Here is a 20,185-nt window from a genome sequence, read left to right as displayed (position 1 = left end):
GCCGCTTACGCGCCGTGTTTCCTGCAAGGTAAATGACGCTCCACAACGTGATGACGTCATTCGGGGCGACTGGAATCGATAAGGGAATCGTTTGCAAAAATGGCAAACAATTCCAAGGAATTGAAACAGTGGGAACCGGTTCTCAACAAGAACCGGTTTTCGATACCCATCCCTACTCATCAGCCTGCTATTTGGTTTTTAAGCTAAGATCAAGTTTTTGATTTAGGCTGGGGAAGTGTGCTTCGGTCCATTCTGAGCTATAGTTAATTAATGACCATTTGCAGAGACATATTAAAACCTCTGTGGCAACTTTTTTTTTTAAATTATAGGTTACTGTAATATGTCTCAAGACTGTTGAAATTGTCATAGTTCTGATCGAGATTCATCAAAGGCTTCTCAATTAGGAGACGTCTCAGTTGACACCAGAGAGCTTTTCAATCTAATGAAGTACCTCACATTATGGCCCTGCTAGTAAATTATTCAACTAAACTCCTAACGGGGGGTGGATCGGAAGACAGACAGAGGGGGGAAAAAAAATGAAAATGAAAGAAGTCTCCTCATCATTTTCAATTCATCACCTTTCTTCCATATTGCCCTGCAGATCACAGAGAATATTCACCTAATCAGATTTATGATTTATCCCATTTAAATTCAGTCGACTTTCTCAAACGCTGAGAGATGGCGGGTGGAGAAGAGGCTGAGAAAGAAAGGTGCAATTTATAATCTACAAAAGAAAGACAATATGTGGGTGACCTCTATTTGAATGAATAAAGATTGGCTTTTTAAAATGTTTCACTATTGCACTATTTCTAATGAGCTTAAATGATCAGCAGATAAGTGTCTCAGACTCAGAAATCACAAGTCAGTTTCTTCTGATATGTACTATTAAAGGAAGACTATGGGACTTCAAAATCAGCAATGCTGGTATAAAAGTAAAGCTATCATGCCATTATGTTATCACTGCTATCTTATACCACTGAGAATTTTATCATTGTGTAAATTCATGTTATCTCACAAAATGACTCAAGGACAACCTTCTACTATTTTAGATTTACTTCCTTCTAAATGACTGTGATTATGTTACAAAACTGTAACCCAGACAAAAGTGTCTGGGTTACACAATCCTTTAGCCAAATTCAAATAGAAACAACAATACATGAATAACAGGGCATGGTCTTTTTCAAGTCACTTTTATTAAATGTCAAATAATACAAACTTGACGCAGAAGAAAAATGAGTGTAATTTGACAAACTGAATGCACATCCATTACTTTGTGTACACGGCAGCACTTAATGTCTCGCGCACGTGCATGTTTTTATTGATTTGTAAATATCTGAACCATTTATTCAGCATGTGCATGAAATTCTAAAAAGAATATGTAATCTCAGCCGCCCGCTGTAATTAATTTGTTTTGGACAAATCACTTCATCATGTTTGTTTGAAAGTAAAAAAGGAATGAATGTCAAAAACTTTGCTCCATAGTACCGCAAGTGGTTGAAAACTTCCCAAGGTAACTTTAAAAGCAGAATTCACCCAAAGAGGTTTATTTAAATCATCAAAATTAATGTGGTCTAAGGAGCTTTCTTAGGCCCCAGTCATGGCTACCGCTGGCCACTAGGGAATATTTGTTTTTCCCCACAGGTTATTATTGGGGAAGTTGTTGCTGGAAGTCACTGTGAAGTTAAAGACCAGTCAGTCGCCCCCTGATAAGGATTCAAGGATTTATTGTCATTCACATCACATGTTTACATGAGGTGGAATGAAGTTACATACACATGGTCCCAGAGCGAAAAGAAAAAGAATAAAGAAACAGAATTTTAAAAAGTAATAAATAAATAGTTTAAAAAATAGAATGACAAGTAATAAAATAATACAATAAATATTGTGCAACAACCCGAGTACCAGTATGAAGTATCCAGTTGTTGTTAGGTAAAAATTATGTATTGTTGGTGAGTGGCTGTTGGTTGTTGCAGGACATGCAATGGGTCAAAAGGAGGTATATGGTGGTGCAAAAAACAAAAAACAAAAAAAGCTCTTTGGTCGTTAGCAAGTTGCAGCAGTCTCCCATAGTTTGCATGGAAGATGCCAACTTGTCTGCAAACATTAGCAAACTGCTCACCAAGCAGTAGCGAAACTGCAAAAAGCATGACACAAATCTGAACTAGAGATTGTTCAACTTTAAAGTAAAAACTGTACATCACCACTGAAACAGACATGCTAGAAAAAGCACGACTTTTACTTCAAAGTTGATCGTTTTCTGTTTCCATTTGGCATCTCACTTTTTTCTTTTTTTTACAAGTGTCACTGCCTCTCGGTGGTTAGTTTGATGGTGTTTAGACACAAATCTGGATCTTTCATGCAAACTACAGGTGATCATGCCAACCTGATAGCAACCGAAGCGATCACAAGCAGGTTTGTGATGCAGCAACCTTTTTGCAACCAGTTTCACGCAGCAACAGCCTCATGCATCATGTTATCTTTAACGGCTCAAACTGAGGAATTGAAGAACTACCATAAAACTTTACAGGCACAGGCTTCCCAAATCTTTCTAAAAAGAATCACCTCTTTATATGAATTATTTTAAGAGCTGGTTTTCTAGCCTGATCGACAGCAAACACAAATTAACCAACTGGAACAGCTTTTTGTCTGCATTTGGGATCTACATCTGTGGATATCTGCCAGCTCATCACTGGCCTACCAGTCCACACACAATGGTTTGTTTGCATGTGTGAGACAGAATACCTGGATAATCAGCAGTAAAACACAGTGGAGGATTACCCCACGGATCATCATGGTGCAAGTCACCAATTTGTTAATTTGTTATTCATTGTAACTTGAGTACACAGACAGGGAAAAGCATAGGCAAAAATACAACAAGAGCATCCAAAGGACAACACACCTCTGGGACACTGGTGCTGCATTCACGGCTTTGCTGGCAACCAGTGGTGTTTCCACGATTTTTTAAATAGGTGGCACAGAGAGGGAATCACAATATTTCATCAGAAATAAAATGAGTGCAGAAAATTGGAGTAGAAAATATTTGGGCACAATTTTCAAACAGGCATTGCTGCATAGCATAATATAGTGTAATATTCAAAGGAGCTTGTGTAACATAGTTAAATAGAGTTGAAGTTAAATCCCGCTAAATGGGACATTGGCGCCACCTACTGTCGAAAAAGTGACCCTGCAATATTCACAAAGGGCAAGGGATTCTGGGTAATCCTCAGAATAATGGAGGATTCCTGCGAGGTAAGGAATGCGCAAATGTCGTGGGGAGGAAAAATCATATCGCAGGCTGTTAAAGTAATACAGTCTGACCCGATTATTTTTGTTGTTTATACATCATTTGTTGCGGGTCATTTCTCCAGTCTTTATGTTGAACTGAGTGCACGTTTATGTGAGATTTCTTTATTGGGAGGAGAGGAAACAAAATGGGAGCATAGTTAGCTAACTCTGTTGTTGCTTTCCCGTTTAGATTTTGTGCTGATTGCCCACGACATTAAAAAGAGAGCATTCTAACCATTGCCTTTTTGTTGTGAATGCAGGTATGTGACTGTGCCACACTGTTTAGAGAATTTACATTGTTTCATGTACAGCTTTAAAATATATTTCTATATTCCTTTCATTTGGGAAATTTAACATGCAATGTTAATGGTGTTGAAGCTTTTCTATTTTGGTTGTATAAATTTACCACTATACGATCACACTGCAAGTGGAAATGTAATCCTCAGAATAATGGAGGATTCCTGCGAGATTTTGTGCTGATTGCCCACGACATTAAAAAGAGAGCATTCTAACCATTGCCTTTTTGTTGTGAATGCAGACCAGAGAAGACACTACACAGAGGTCACACTTGCAAAGAAAAGCGTCTGGACTTCTTTAAGTTACTTGAAGACGTTTCACCTCTCATCCGAGAAGCTTCTTCAGTTCTAAGGTCAAATGGTGGGGAGTCCCAGATTTAAACCTAGTGGGAGTATCCCCCCACAGAGGGACAAAAGGACCCCCTGATGATCCTCTAATCGCCTGAGCCAAGGTGTGAAACTGGGTGTGGGTCCCAATCAGTCAGGTTTCACAAAGAGCGCACCCAAAACTCTGGCTGATTGGGACCCACAGCCAGTTTCACACCTTGGCTCAGGCGATTAGAGGATCATCAGGGGGTCCTTTTGTCCCTCTGTGGGGGGATACTCCCACTAGGTTTAAATCTGGGACTCCCCACCATTTGACCTTAGAACTGAAGAAGCTTCTCGGATGAGAGGTGAAACGTCTTCAAGTAACTTAAAGAAGTCCAGACGCATTTCTTTGCAAGCTCCTTTGACTACGATGACCTGGATGACTGAGAACCTTCACAGACATAGTATAATATTAATGTTAATGATTTAGGGGTAGCTTGAGCTAGAATACTGCAATTTACCAATAGAACGATGAGTAACTAAAATTTAAAATAAATGATATAGAGCAAAATGTCAAAATTTGCATTCAAATAATAATATAATAGAGTATAAGCTGAAAGTAATCTAACACAAAGCGACTTAGATACATATAAATATATATATTTATATGCATTTATAAATCTAAAATACCTATTTTTGATATATTAGTCTGTACTTCAGTAAAGTACTTGGATAAATGTTAGAGGTGGGCAAACTGATTAAAGTATTGATACTATTAACTAACACTGGTTCTGTATGTAGCTCATTAAATTATGTTATACAGAAATAATTTTTAAAATATACTTATAACATGAAATATAAAAAAAATGACTAAACCTTTTTGTGTAGCTGGATAGTGTAGTGGTAAGACTACACACCTCTGGACCTGGAGACACCCCATGCTAAAACCCAAGCCCTGGAATGGCGTGGCTACATCTGCAGTTCAGACACAAGCATTTCACTACACGTTGTACTGTATATGTGACAAATTAAATTGAAGACTATCTCATATTTTTATAACCGTAGGTCAGATTTAAACAATTTGCTCCACAGTGCTTTAGAGGCAGGCACATTTACATTCCAGATGTGAATTGATGTATTAACTAATTATTATGGAAAGTGAAATGCTCAGTGATTTCGTGTTATTCGAAATTTGGCAAATTGATGATTCCTACAAATCACAACACACTGCCCTCTGCTACATATACTGCCTTTACCAGTTAAAATATTGATATCTGCATTAATATTAGCAATACTGGCCCTGTATTTACTTCGTGTTGAATCTATACCCAAATTTCTAATGTTGCACAGCTCTAGTAAATATACTAAGTTGCTTTCCTGCTGGAAGGCAACAAATCCATGCCCTCATTCAGTGTTGTTGAACATTGTAAGCTTAACAGTATTACTGTCCAATGCTATTGGTCATGGGGCACCACTGGAGCCAATCATTTTTCAGGGTTAGCCATCCTCTGCCCTTTGGACTGGCCCATACTACTGAATGTGGAGTAAATGACTGGGAACAAAAAATAGTGTAAGTATCTTCAAACATGAAAAAAGCCAGTAAATGAACCAAACCGCAGCAAAAACATCCTGTTTCGCTTTGAGATAAATGATAGATTATGTATCAGAGATATGTGACACCATCAGATTCTCTTTTTTTTGGACTAGTGATAACATTGAACAGCGTAACTGAGACACTGTGCTTATGTATGTGGATATATTCCCTTAATGATACAAAACTACCCTCTGAGCTGCAAAGCCCACTTTATGATTATAAAAGACACACTATAGAAAGACCGTGTTTCTTCAGTGGCACTGCATGACAGAAATCTGTTTTCCTAGTTCTAAATTGGATTAGTGAGACGTTCTCCCACCGAGTGTGGAGAGAGAAGCAGGCATGTGGAAAACGCTCCTCACTAAGATGAATCGTCTGTGCGACACAAATCATGCTGAAAGGCATAGCTGCTTTTATTGTGGGCCACCATGCGAGGATGACAAAACTAAACCCAGACACAAATTCATATACAAAAAGGAATACATGGGGACATGTGGCCTCCCCACGCAAGGAAAAAGGCAAACAGATACGGGGAGAGAGAAAAAAAAGAAAAAAGAGTGAGCGTCTACAAACTCAATCACACAGAAATATCCCAAACTTAAATGTACACAAGCACAGCTGGGCTCCTTCACAATAGAAAGGGTGTGAAATTAGTCCAGGGCATGTTGCACTGTGGGAAGGCTTTTAACACATGCCTGGACACCGGCGAGAGGTCACAACCCCTTCCTGTGAGCTGGTCATCGCTGCTCAAAAGGCCAGTTGAAAACAATTAGCTTGGTCATCTCTCGCTCAGAACCACATCCCGAAGGAGCTTCAGTTCTGCTGGCAGAATCTTTGAGCTCAATGGGGAGCCGAACTTGGGTTCAGTTGAGTTAACGTTCACGTCAAGCACCAGAACGTGTATTGTGTTGGTGCCAGATGGGCCTATGTGAGTATTTCTGAAACTGCTGGAATTTTCAAGCACCACAGTCAGAAGCCACCTTGCTGATAAGAGGTCAGAAAGACTACAGGAACTCAGACGGTGGTGGTGGTGATGGTGTGAAGGTGTTGGGAATGGTTTCTTGGCACCATTTGGGTTTCACAAATTGTTATCTCCAGATGGCTACTTCCAGTTTGACAACACACCGTGTCACACATCTCAAAGGGTTTCATGACAATGAAGCAGATTTCAGTTCATGTGGCAGAATGGGAGATTGGCAGAATTTCTCAGAGATTGTGATCCATATTAACATGATAATATCTCATAGTTAGTTTTTCAGCTGTCCCAGATATGCTCTAATGGAGTGAGATCTGGTGTCTGTTGAGGCCATTTGAGTACTGCAAACTTTTTGTCATGTTGAAGAAGCCAGTTAAGGATGATTTGAGCTGCCATCGTTGGATGGGTACACTGTGGCCATGAAGTGATATGGTTAGCAGCAATACTCAGGTAGGCTGTGGAGTTTAACTTGTGCTTGTTTTGTACTGAGGAGATTAAAGTGTGCCAATGAAATCTCTCTCACACTATCATGCGAAAGTTGATAGTGAGACTCATCAGACCAGGCTACAGTTTTCCTGCCTTCTCTTGTCCAATTTTGTTGAGGCCATGTGAATTGTAGCCTCAGTTTCCAGTTCTTAACTGACATGAGTGGTACTCAGTGTGGTCTTCTGCAGCTGTAGCCCATCTGCTTCAAGGTTTGACATGTTGTGCATTCTGAGAAGCCCTTCTGCATACCTCAGTTATAACAAAGTGATTATTTCAGTTATTGTTGTTTTCCCATGAGCTTGTAGCATTCTCACTTGATATTTCCTCATTTTTGATCATTCTCTGTAAACCCTAGAAATATCTGTGTGGGAGAATCATACTAGATCACCAGTTTGTGGAACTTCAGCACATGATCTTGACATCTCAACATGGCCTTAACACATTGAGTGAACATAGCAGTTAAACAAGTATACCTAATAAAGTGGCCCTTGAGAGTATTTGCACAATGTATGCATTGTTTGCATACACTGTTAATATTTAACATATTGCAGATACAGTCTGTTTCTTATTAATAATCGGCTATATTATTTGATATATAAACTATTATAATGGTTATAAAGGTAATGGTTATAAAGAAATGATGTAATGGTAATGTAATTGTCAGTAAAAGACAATGTAATTCACTGCCACTGAAGATTCTGAGTATGAGATGAACATCATGTCATTTTTGTTCTGCTCCTCTCCTGTTAGCCAGCGTAATTTGTAAAATGCCACAACAAAGCAATGACAGCCATCAGCCCCTCTAAGCTACACAAATTTTATTAAAATCTAATCACTGGCATCCAAGTTATTGTGGGTGACATTTGGGTGAAAAGACCAGGGTCGATCCGTAGCGTCTCTCCTGATTTCATTGTGGGGGACAATTATGATGTTGATCTAATCCCATTTTGTGTCTTGCCTAGATGCATGACTGTTAGATTTAGCAAATGCTAGGTGTCCTTGAGGAAGGTTTTGAGCATCTACTTCAGGAATTCTCCAGAAACTAAAACCCCAGTATTGACAAAATAAAGTCACATGCTTTCCTCTTGACCCAAAAAACACCTGATACATGTTTGAAACCAAATATTCAGCACACACCTTTGAAGCTTAGACAATTCCAAATCACCTTCATTGAGTGAAGGTTATCTACTCAATCTCAAGGCGTAGAGTAGGGCTTTTTTTCCTGCACGAAAAAAAACAAACAAAACGTCCTGTCCTATTATGCATTTAGCAGAGGTGTTGGCTTGTAACTGCTGAACTGCTACAAAGAAGCAGATTTAAGGTTCAGATAAAAAACAGCAAAGGTGAACTTTGAAAACTAAAGTGCATAAAGAGAATATTTCATGCAAAGCTATCAAAGAGTTGCCTTCTTACAGTTCATTTGTGACGTTTAAAAGAGTTACAGTGAGAAGCCACGAAGTTCTATAAACATTTGGTTGTGGCTCAATAGTTTTTCCATTAGATTTAACACAAAGACTTAACATGATATGAGGCACTGTCAGCTGCAATACCAATCATGTAGTTTCACTATCGTGTTTGGTACACCGTTTACAGGGAGTTAATGAAACTTTTGAAAAGGGGCATTGAGGTGCATTGCTTTTTTTTTTGTAAATAGTGTTTCAGCATAAATGTGGCTTTTTAATATTGATAATTTAGTTTTAGTCGCTTTTATTTTTGGAGTTTAAAGTTTTAATACTGGCTGTTGTTTAGAAGAGTAAATTCTCCTGCTTCTAGGTTAAATCTGAAGCTTCAGCCAGCAGCCAGGTTAACACAAAGACATTACAGTGCCTGGCATAGGACACCCAGCTTTAAGACTAATTGCTGTTGTTACATTTCGATTATGTATGGCTCAAACAAACCAGCTATAATGTGGTCGTTTGTGCTGTTTAACAAGTGGATTTTGTTTTTACCACTGGGTATAGCCAGGGTATTTTCTGCTTTTCCCATCTCTAGAGCTATCCAAGCAATTCTAACCACATACCACCTGCAGCTTCATGTTTAATATTTTATGATTTTATGGAAAAGCAGATTTTCAAAAGTACCATGCTATTTCTTTACATTCATAAAATGGTAAATGGCCTGTATTTATATAGCGCTTTACTAGTCCCTAAGGACCCCAAAGCGCTTTACATATCCAGTCATCCACCCATTCACACACACATTCACACACTGGTGATGGCAAGCTACATTGTAGCCACAGCCACCCTGGGGCGCACTGACAGAGGCGAGGCTGCCGGACACTGGCGCCACCGGGCCCTCTGACCACCACCAGTAGGCAACGGGTGAAGTGTCTTGCCCAAGGACACAACGACCGAGACTGTCCAAGCCGGGGCTCGAACCGGCAACCTTCCGATTACAAGGCGAACTCCCAACTCTTGAGCCACGATCGCCCCATAAAAGGTTAAATGCTGGGTGCTGTGATACTATAAATGCACCAGAAAAGTAATAGTAATGCCTGCAGTTCACAAGCAGTATCAGACTCCTCCAGTGTTACCCACAATTGCCTGTTTGAAGTAAGTATCTGCCAGCTGCAAAGAGTAGAGTGCACATTTTGGGATTAAGAAGACAAGTAAAAGTCTTGAGTTGATAATCAAATCTCATTCAGCAAATTGCATCAGACTTGGCATGAAACAACTTTCACTATTTTTCTATATCTCAAAAATGGATATGTGTCTTTATAATGGGATATCTGAAGATAACTTATTGTTCAAAAGCTTAAAGTTTAACACTAAAGCTGCTTGAGCCTCTGTAGAAGCCATGCCTCTTATATTTCAACACAGTTGAAGAGACACATAAGCTACAGATATCTTAAACTAAGGCTATAAGATTGCATGAGAAAGGAAACTTCTCATCGTCACGCTCGCAGGAGATCGTGATTAGAAACAAATGATGGGACTGAAAACTTTAACAACAATATTGTCATTCACGTTTGTGCAGCAATATATACACAATGTCTTGCATTGCTAAACAAATGCATTCAGTGTAAAGCCTACAGTTCAGTTTTAATTTGAAAACACTTATAATAAAATGCATCAGGACACATTTGGACATTAGAAAAAAAATTAAATAAATAAATAAATCTTAAAAACACCAAAAACACGCAACCTGAGCAGACAAAGAAATGTAAACCAGCCTAGCATTAACAAAAGCTGGATGGTTAGTGGTTTGAATGGGAGTGGCATTGCACATGAGATGTTGCCACAATTATGCTTTGTTTTTGACATAATTGCTTTGAAGACAGAAACCAGGTCTGCAGCCACTCGCTGTCAGTTGCTGTCCTCAAACTGACTTTTTTGACCATCTGCCATCACCTATTCAAAAGATCTTTTGTTTTACCCAAATCTACACTTGTATTTTTTTTTTTATTTGTCTGGTGTTTTCTTTACTGTTAAATTTCTTCCACAATAAGAGTCTTCAAATTCTATTTATATTTGAGAGAATTACCAAAACTTGCACTTGAATATCTTAAAAGATATTCTCTTCCATTCCAAGAGCTGTCTGCCTGAGTCTATTAAACTCCAGACTTAGCAGGGCCTGTCTGACAGTGGAGGGCAGGTGGATTTAAAACCTCTCTATAACCCTGTCAATGAAGGAACTTCACTTTCCTTGTGTGTGCGCATGTGCATGTGTGTGTGAGGTTGTGTAGGCATAGGTGGTGTGTGCGCATTAGTTCCCATGTGCCAACCGTGTGAGTGAATGACTCACCTCCAGTGACGGTCTGGGATTGCAGAAAAAGAAAGACAGGGCTGGAGGTTAATCTGAGGTTGGTACAGTTCATCAGATTCCTGAAGTGATGTGTGGCAGCTGCGGGAGCAGCAAGCGGAGCCTGGAGAGGTGAATACAGAACTGCAGAATCAACAACACTGACTAATAATAGCCATCCTCACTTTGCACAGAGGTAAACAACAAACTTAAGACATATCTGACAACTGGAAACACTGTTAAAGGTGCACTAACTACTCTGTTTCTATTTAAAAGGCAGAAAAACCACACAGGTTATCCAAGTTTTCTCTGCCACGTGAGCCTTTTGCAGGCAAGTACATGACTGGGAAGACAGTGAGTACAACAGTGATTTGACAGTTTCTGCCCAAACATTAATGCCATCAGTGACACTCAGCAATAGACTGACTATGGTATGCAGCAGCTTTTTTCTTTTAGCAGTGCGTTTCCATGAGGATCTTCAGGAAACAAAAGCAAGCAAAAGTTGAATTGAATCCATGAAATATTTTACAGTTCAAAATCTACTTGCATTTCTTGTAGGAGGTTCCAGTTTTTCATTATAAGTTCATGACATGTAAATCCATTTGGCCTGCACAGTTTTAAGTGAAATAATGCAATATGCATTGCATTACATACATTATATAATAGCACTAACAAACCTAATGTTATTAGTTTTTAAAAAAAATAAAGTGTGTATATATATATATATATATATACACATACATACACACACACATATATAGCCTACTTATTTTCTGTCTGTTTTACAGTATGTGACTGACAGACACGCACTTTGAAATTATTACTATGTTTATAAAAAAAATGGAACATTTCTGTGCTATTGAAATTAAAATTTAAATAATCATCCAGTTCCGTGGATAAGATTGCTCATTCCTTAAAATCTTTGTTGGAATTATTTTTAAAAAATAAATCATATTGCTATTAAAAATATAGTCCTGTAAACACTTTTTAAATATACAGCTTTCTGTTCTCTTTCTCTTTATATAGTGAAAACAATTTTACTCTCTACTTACTCACCTTACCCACCTCGAGAGAGGGGAGGTAAGGAAAGCAAGAAGAGGCATTGAACTAGCTGTTTCTAAAAGAGGAGACAAAAAGGGAAAGAGCCAGCCTTTATGGGGCTGTGCTGGAGAGGCTAGCTGTGTCAGAGAGAAGCAGAAGGAGGCAGAAAAAAGTGTTTGCCCCAGAGTCAGAGCAGCAGCAGATAAACAACCTGCAAGCATAAAAGTCGGGAAGGCAGGAGATCTCCAGCATCACTGACATAGATCTTGTACGCGGGGTGGGAGCTTGTCCTCACTTGTACTTTGTGTTTAATGCTAATTATCAATGCTGGCATGCAATCCCACTAAAATACAGCGCGGGATGTGATAAACAGTATACAGTACCTAGCCTTTAGCTCAGAGCGCCTCTGTTTTTAAGTGCTCACAGAGCTGTTAGCGCTGTTGTTCCTAATCTTATTAACTGAATACTTACCAGCTAAACAACAAAAGTAAAAATCAATTATTACGCTGTAATATCAGGAGCGCACTTTAAGCCGAAAACCTCTTTTCACCATTAACCTGTAACAAAATAAAATAAAATAAAAAACAGGAATGCTGTTTGAACACTGTCAGCTTTTTGTTAAGCATGTGTGCAGCATTTATGGCAACAGCAGAAAATGAGCAAATGCAAAAAGCCATTCACAATAAGACTACTAAGCCTCCAGAAGCACAGCCTCTTTAGCCTCAATATGAAAAGACCCACAGTCAGACCTGGTATGTGCTCTTTTGGATTACAGAAAAATCCTAGGAAAAAAAAAAAAAAAAAGATTACTGCACCTCTTAGCCAACGTACATGCAATGAGAAAGCTGAATGAATGAATAATTATGGCAAAGAGGGCCTGAAGGAAGGTGAAGAGAATAATGGAGGGAGAAAGGGTGAGGTTGAAGGGGTGGTAGGACTGCAAAATTGGTATTTAAAGTGCAAACAACAGAGCATTTGTGAACTGTATGGTAAGATATGAGTTTGTCTCGGTGATGCATGCAGCTATCGAAACATTTCCCTTTCATATTTACTCAAAAGAGCCTTTGAAAAATCTGAAGAGGGAAGCTCAGTAAATAAGTTTTACAAGAACAGCAGTTGTGAGTGAAAAAAAAAAAAACAACCCTCTCTTTATGACAAAGAATGAACACGCTGAAGTCAGTTTACAGTGAGATCAATGGAGCGTTCAAATAATTGACTAAAAGTTTGTGAAATAAACAGATGAACAAGGCTCATATTGAATTAAGATTGTTCTTCATTTTAATGCTTTGTTTACTTTTGGGCAGAAATGCTGCAGTGAAATCCTCGAGTTACAGTGCAATTCAGATTCCACAGGGAGCTCAATTATATTGATTTTACTGTGAGCAAAATGAAGAGTACCCCAAACACATGGTGGCATTCATGTTATGTGTATTCCAAAAGCGAATGTGGGAATAGTACATAAGAGCTTTTTTTTTTCTGTCATATGTGTACTGTGACAGTGGTCAGTGCTGACATTAAACATGGCTAGCCCCGCCCACCTGCTTTTTAAACCTTCTGTTTACTGGGACCAGCCAGTTAGAAGAAAGTTGGCTTAACAGGAGGGGGAAGGACATTAAAGTGGCTTGTCTCAGATAATGGATGAACTGAAGGGTTGCACAAAGGCTCTGTACAAGATTGTTTTGAACTGCAAAGAGCCACACGACTAGAGTCTAAGAATAAAAATAATGAGCTGGGAAAGAGCATAATAACTCCCCTTCAGCAGCAGCAGCTGTGACTATCCAATTCAGCTGCCATTGCATACAAGTCATGAGAAGCAAGAATTTGGTATATAACTTCTACACCTTGTTTTGCAGACTTTATTACTTTTTTCATTTTGATCAGATGTTTTCACTGATTTTATAAAATTAGCTTTTTTCCCCGACCATAAAATGATCTCCCTTATGAAAACTTCAGAGCTGAGCTGTCAATCAAAGTTATTTCAACAGGTGAAAAACAGTGAGTGCACATTCCAACAGGAAATGTTCAGACTTGGCTCTGTAATTACCAGCTTGTGAAAAATATACAGTCATGTGCAAAACTCTAAGCCACCCCTTATTTCTTAATATTATGCTTCCAACTAGGCCAGACTTGATGTGTTGTCTAGGCTTTCAAAGTGTTTCTTGGCTGTTTGTTCACTCAGTTGCAGTCCAGTCTTTGTTAAGTCTCTTAACACTGACCTATGAATCACGCAGGCATATAAAAGACACTTAACTCCAGGGATAAATCAGTATTGTGTCTACATGTAACACACAAGTTAGCAAAAGCATATCATTTTGTTCTTCAGTTTAATCCAAGTAAGACACAGTTTGCATAAATACATTAATATTGTTACTCCAGCAAGATTCTCAAAGTGCTATTAGTTTAAAAAAAAAAAAGGCATGATCTGCAGCATAAATGGTCTCAGTGGCTGTTAAGAAGCGTATTTTAAAGAAGGTAAACTGAGAGAAAAGGCTGAGGGATGCCACCTGAATGCAAAACACACTCATAAAATGAGTGGCAACATGTCTCATGAATCTAAATTTGAAATTTGGTTGAAATCAATATGTACAGATGAGGTAGAGAGAGAGGCGCAACAGCGAGTGTCTACATCTACAGCCATCTGTAAAATAGGGTGGAGACTTTCAGCCAGTGGCAGTGGAGATCTTGTCAAAGTTGATAGAATTATGAACACAGAAAAGTACCTTCAGATTTTTACCCACCAAGCAATACGACATGTGAAGCGTCTGATTGGCAGCATCTTCATTTTTCATGACAATGATCCCAAACAGTAAAGGCATACCTGAATAGAAAAAACACACACAATGGAACACTTTCAGTCATGGATCGTTCTCCCAGGAGCCCAAATTTCAACATTATTCAAGCAGAGAGCAAGTGGAACAAAAGGCAGCCAATATTTAAAGAAGACCTTTGAATGTGTTTCAAGAAGCCTGGAGGACTATTCCTGAAGACTACTTAAAGAAATGACAATAAAGGTTGGCTAAAAGAGTTCACGGCTTATTAAAGAATAAAGTTGGTCACCCCAGGTCTTTGCTTTCAAGCTTGTTAAGACTGTACAAACTCTGTCTTTGCCTTTTATACTGTGGTTTTATGTATGATTGTACATTTCAATAAATCTTTGCACCCGTTTCCTATCTAACCAAATATAAAGAAACATGGGTGGCTCAAGACTTTTGCACAGTACTGTATACTATATGAATAAGAGTATATATGGATGTAAATATTTGTTACCTATGCAGAGTTTGTACAATGTTGGCTCAATTCAAATGAACTGATCACTTCTAACACAATAACTATCAGTGCACTTCCTGCAATCAGCACGGCACACTGGATAATCTACTAAATGTGCAAAGCGCATCTTAAATGACAGGAAGTGTGCTTCCAGGCAGCCATAACAAATAACGTGCACAGTGCCAGAGTCAGAAAGCCTGTCACATTATATTCTAAATGCTCAGTAAATCTGCCTCTGTGAGCTTACGTCAAGCAATTGTAGATTTTTAACAGCAGCGTTATAAATCAATGACAGGGGCAGATCAGAGGGTTACCTTGAAGATAAAGGCCAAAATCAAAAACTGTTGAATGAATGAATCTATAGTACCAAATGGCAAACAATGCAAGCGCCCAGATTAGAGCCAACTTCCTCTGTATTTGTTTTGCCATAAGTGACAGCATAAATGAGTAATTGAGTTAGTTCAAGAGCTTTCGGTGCACTTGATATATAAACAAAAAAAAACTTTTTGAAGAGTCCACCCTTCACAGCTGGGAGCCTTATCTTCAAAAGAGTGCCAGCACTGGGGAGCCACTCTGCAGGGCAAGAAAATACCAGAACATCTTACACCCTCCACATCAAAATGCAACAAATGAAAGGCATGAAATTCTCTCTGTGAGGAGCCCCAACCCTCACAGACCACACCATCAGGTGAGGGTGCAGTCAAGCTGTCTGGTAAATACAACTCTGCTTCTCCTGGCGATCCCAGTCTTTCTGCCAAGAATCTTGTTCTTGGTTATTTTAATTCTGTTCCCTCTCCAGGATACACACCTCTTCCACACAAACAATCTTCACTTTTTTCTCACATTCACTCCCTCCGACACATGCCCCTCCTGTTTTTCTTTGCTTTAAAAAAAAAACCAAAATCAACCTGACGCCCCCCCTCCTTTCTCGTCTATTTCTCTCTCCTGTGCATGCCGTAGTGTTTTGCCACGGCTCTTACCTTTTCCCCTGTAGGGCTGTGTGTCTGCTGTAATGAATTGTACTTAATTGCCAACTGGGACCCACAGCCTTAAATATAATTCTCAGGACACTTAACCCGGGTCACAATGAATGATAAACACACCTTAATAAATGGGCTTGTGCTCAGAGCAGAGAAGAAAACCATTTTTCTCTCAAGGCCCTACCACAGGTAGGCAGACACACAGAGGGTATTGTAAATAATTGCAGAAATAATTGGTACTTTTAAACACATAATCCAATTTTCACACTTTGAGGGCATATTCACATAACACTGCCATGCCTATTCACCTGAAATAGAACTGAAAATAAAGTGAACAAAGCTTAATTTAGCCCTCTGCGTTAAATCTATGTGGCGTCTACAACAAGAGCAGCTAACACTGTTGCCAACATATGCAGGTGCATGGTGTACCTGGGTTGCTGGGTGATTTTGCTGAGAAAGCCAGAACTGGTGGTGGAGTTCCTCTCTTTCAGGTCATGCCTTTCCTTTCAGTCAACTCAAAAAATAGCATCCGAAGGTGTTCTACCACTCATCGCCCAAAGAATCTGGAGTGTTTGTCATGTAACTGTGTGTGGAGCAGGCAGATAGGACCAAATGCAGACTTTCAGAGGCAACATGTGAACTCAAAAAAACTCCGCTTTATTGCTGGCACAAGTCAATACAGAAACTAAACTAGGACCAGAACACACAGCCAGGTATGAGGGAGATCGCAGCACTGGACAGAAGAAAACAAAGGGCTTAAATACACAGGGATTGACGAGGGAACAGGAAACACATGGGGAACACAGCTGGGGCAAATTACACTCAACGAGATAGAGGACGGAAAGCTAAACATAACACATGAGACGAGGTACCTTCAAAGTAAGAGAAGGAAAACAAAACCTGGTGCACACAGACAGGAGACCACCAAAGTAAAACAGGAAGTAACCGGAACACAGAAATGCAGACAGACACGCCGAGACATGACTGGGGAAACATGGATAAACATGACAGGCAGGGGGGAACAGAATGAAACATGAAGAGGGAAGCAAGACACAAAACTCACAAATACAAACACAGACACACAGACACACAGAAAGAGACACAGAGGGCAAACACACGAGAGGGAATCTAATAAACAAAAGCTAAACAGAACAATATTGGCACTATAGAATAAACTCAAGACTAACAAAGTGGACTTAAACATAAATCATAATACAAAATGAGAAAAACACAAGAAAACTCTAAACCCTGGGTCAAATGACAGAAGACCACGACAGTGTTCACCTTTCCAAAAACCAAAAACTTTGTGAGCAAAGGAGCAAGAAATGGTTTCTCTGCTTTACCATAAGCCACAAATGTGAGCTGCCTACAAGTTATAAGAAAAAAATATTTAGTATTGAAAAATCCACTGCATTAGAATTTGATTACCTTAGCTTTGGTCCTGTATGCTATATTACACTCAATGACAGCTTCATTAGGTACACTTATTTAATTGGTTATTGACACAAATATCTATCAGCCCATCGCCCATGGCAACAACTTAATGCACTTAAGCATGTAGGTTCAAACTGGGAATTAGAATTAGGAAGGCGATCCTAAGTGATTCTAAATATGGCATGTTTATTGGTTGCAGATGAGTTGGTCTGAGTATTTCAGAATCTGCTGATCTACTGGGATTTTCCCATATAGCCATCTCTAGAGTTCACAAAGAATGGTAAAAAAAAAAAATAGAAACTAGCCCTTGAGCAGCAGTTCACTGGGTGAAAATGCCTCGTTAATGCCAAATTTAAGAGGAGAATAGCCAGACTGCTTTAAGATGACAGAAAGGCAACAATGACTCAAATAACCAGTTGTTTTAACCAACATATGCAGAAGAGCATTTTTCAATGCACAACACATTGAACGCTGAAGCAGACTGGATACAGCAGCAAAAGACCAAACCATGTCCTATTTCTGTGATCTAGGAACAGGACCCCGAGGCTACAATTCACAAAACCGCACTAGAATTGGACAACAAAAGATTTGAAAAACATTGCCTGCTCAGATAAATCTTTCTGAATCATCCTTCAGAACGTAGGGTCAGAATCTGGAGTATTGTTTATACACCACAGACTACCTAGTTATCGTTGCTGACCATGTTATTGTATGTCCATCCCTTTATGACCACAGAGTACCCATCTTCTGATGGCTGCTTCAGGCAGGATAACACACAATATCACAAATGTCAGATAATCTCAATCTGGTTCTTCGGACATGGCATGAGTTCACTCTACTTAAATGGCTTCCACAGTCCCCAGAGCTCAAGCCAATAGAGCAACTTTGGGATTTTGCTGAAACATGAGATTCACATCATTTCTCAAGTAACGTGGATACATATGGATTCAATGTACAAACAACAGAGCATAAATGTAGAATATCTTAGAATGATATTCTAATATTAGGAATAACTGTCTCTGTCCTGAAACAGAGATAATCCATGTAGCCTGTGTTCACTACCCACTATCTATCCACTATCCTGTGATGTCATGCACTGATTTGTTTTAACGCCTCCAGTTTGGCATTAGTTGCCCATCGCCATTTTATTTCATAACCAGATGAGGGGTGAATCTGACTGAAAAACTAAGGACTTGCCCATCACAATGTATCCAGACCCTGAAGCATACTTTGATTTATTAGTTATTTTATTAGAAAAGGGACAATCATTTACCTTAATGAGCATCATGCTCTATTGAAGTAGATGTGAATTAGCAATTGGGATCATAAAATTACTCTGAGAATGTTTTCTGAAGTATGGAGCAGTTGGTTTCTTTTTTTTTAATCAGAAGTGTCATTGTAACCAGAAGTGATGCCACCTGCTGGCCATTAAAAGAGATTCATCTCACCTTCCAGAGCTCAACATTATGTCCACCATAGCTGGACTGGCCATCATGCCCGATGGTGATTTTTCGTTTTTATGGGCCGATGGGGTTTTTTTTCCGTTTTTTTTCCGTAATGGTATAAACACTGAAAGGTGGTGGATTGGCCAGATGCTGGGAGGTGTGTAAAAATAACTCAATTGTTTGGTGGTGGCTATTGCGGAGCTTCCACAGATTCAGTAACATTAGCAAGTGGTGGAGGCCAGCAGATGCAACACGCTGGCAGGTGGATGATGGAAAGGCAGGAGGAGCAGAGACCCGAGGCGGTGAACTGAACTTCAGGTAAGAAGTTATGACCTGCAGGCTATCTGGGTCAGATATAAACCAAGTTTAGGTGGAGTTTATTTTCGTTATGCTCACTTTTTACAGTCAGTTACAATAACTCGTACTGCGTACTAGCTAGCATGACGGAGTTTATATACTGCTGGGCGGGTGCTATGATGTTATCGATGTTGAACTTGTTTTATCTTATTTTATTTATAAGGTTAGTTAGTAGAGTTTCCAACCGTCCCGTAAAAAACGGAATCGTCTCGTGTTCAGAGAAAATATTTCGCGTTTCGTATTGAGCTGAAAAGGAACACAGTTTGTCCCGGACTTCAGCTACAATGAAAAAGACACAAAGCTGGAGTTATTCTGTGTTTACGCTGCACAGCTGCCTCTTCTTCTCTCATTCTCTCCTCTCCTGTTTCTACTTCAATCATGAAACTGATCAATGATCAGCTGATCGGTTTTTCTCTCTTGTTTGTTTATCGCCCACTTTGCGCCAGAAAGAGGAAACCAGCGGATGTCGCGCTAAACAACAGCAGCACATTTAAGCTTGATCAGCTGTTGTTCGAATGTATTTAATATTAATTTCTAGTATCAGCTGATGTTTGCTGGAGCCACAGCTGTAAAGCTGCTGGTCATGATATCGGTTTGGTTATCTGGTGAGAGGGAAACATGAAGATGAAACCAGGAGATGTCCTTACTGAATCATCAGAGCTGAACAGGTGATGGAGAAACAGGTTTACCTTTTAGGTGACATGAATGAGTTGAAGGGAAGTTATGAACTGTTTCTGAGAGACAAATAACCCCAGGATCCTTTTTTAGGTAGCTGACAGCTGGTAACTGTGCAGGGGCGGGTCTAGCAAAGTTTTGCCAGGGGGCCAGGTAGAGCATTAACAGGGAAAGGGGGGCACAAAGAAATACTTTTCTTTCTTATTCTCATTTAAAATGTCTCGCTTTTAACAAATAATTATCTGAATCTTACAACAAACGTTTTCATCTGATGTAAAATGTATAGAAATCCATTACAT

General features: G+C 39.3%; 1 long non-coding RNA gene across 2 annotated transcripts in view; it reads right to left on the bottom strand.

The window, feature by feature from the left end:
* Nucleotides 1-16,693, bottom strand: part of LOC143413303 (uncharacterized) — a 76,114-nt gene extending 59,421 nt beyond the window's left edge. For both annotated transcript variants that reach the window (XR_013093931.1, XR_013093932.1), the window contains exons 1-3: nt 16,405-16,693; nt 14,467-14,546; nt 10,691-10,811 (exon numbers count right to left, since the gene is read on the bottom strand). This is a non-coding gene — a long non-coding RNA (uncharacterized LOC143413303). The remainder of the gene's footprint in view (nt 1-10,690; nt 10,812-14,466; nt 14,547-16,404) is intronic.
* Between the last annotated feature and the right edge of the window lie 3,492 nt (nt 16,694-20,185).

The sequence above is a fragment of the Maylandia zebra genome, linkage group LG17 (genome assembly GCF_041146795.1).
Source record: "Maylandia zebra isolate NMK-2024a linkage group LG17, Mzebra_GT3a, whole genome shotgun sequence".
NCBI classification, from domain to species: domain Eukaryota; kingdom Metazoa; phylum Chordata; class Actinopteri; order Cichliformes; family Cichlidae; genus Maylandia; species Maylandia zebra.
This window is presented reverse-complemented; position numbering and strand designations above follow the sequence as displayed.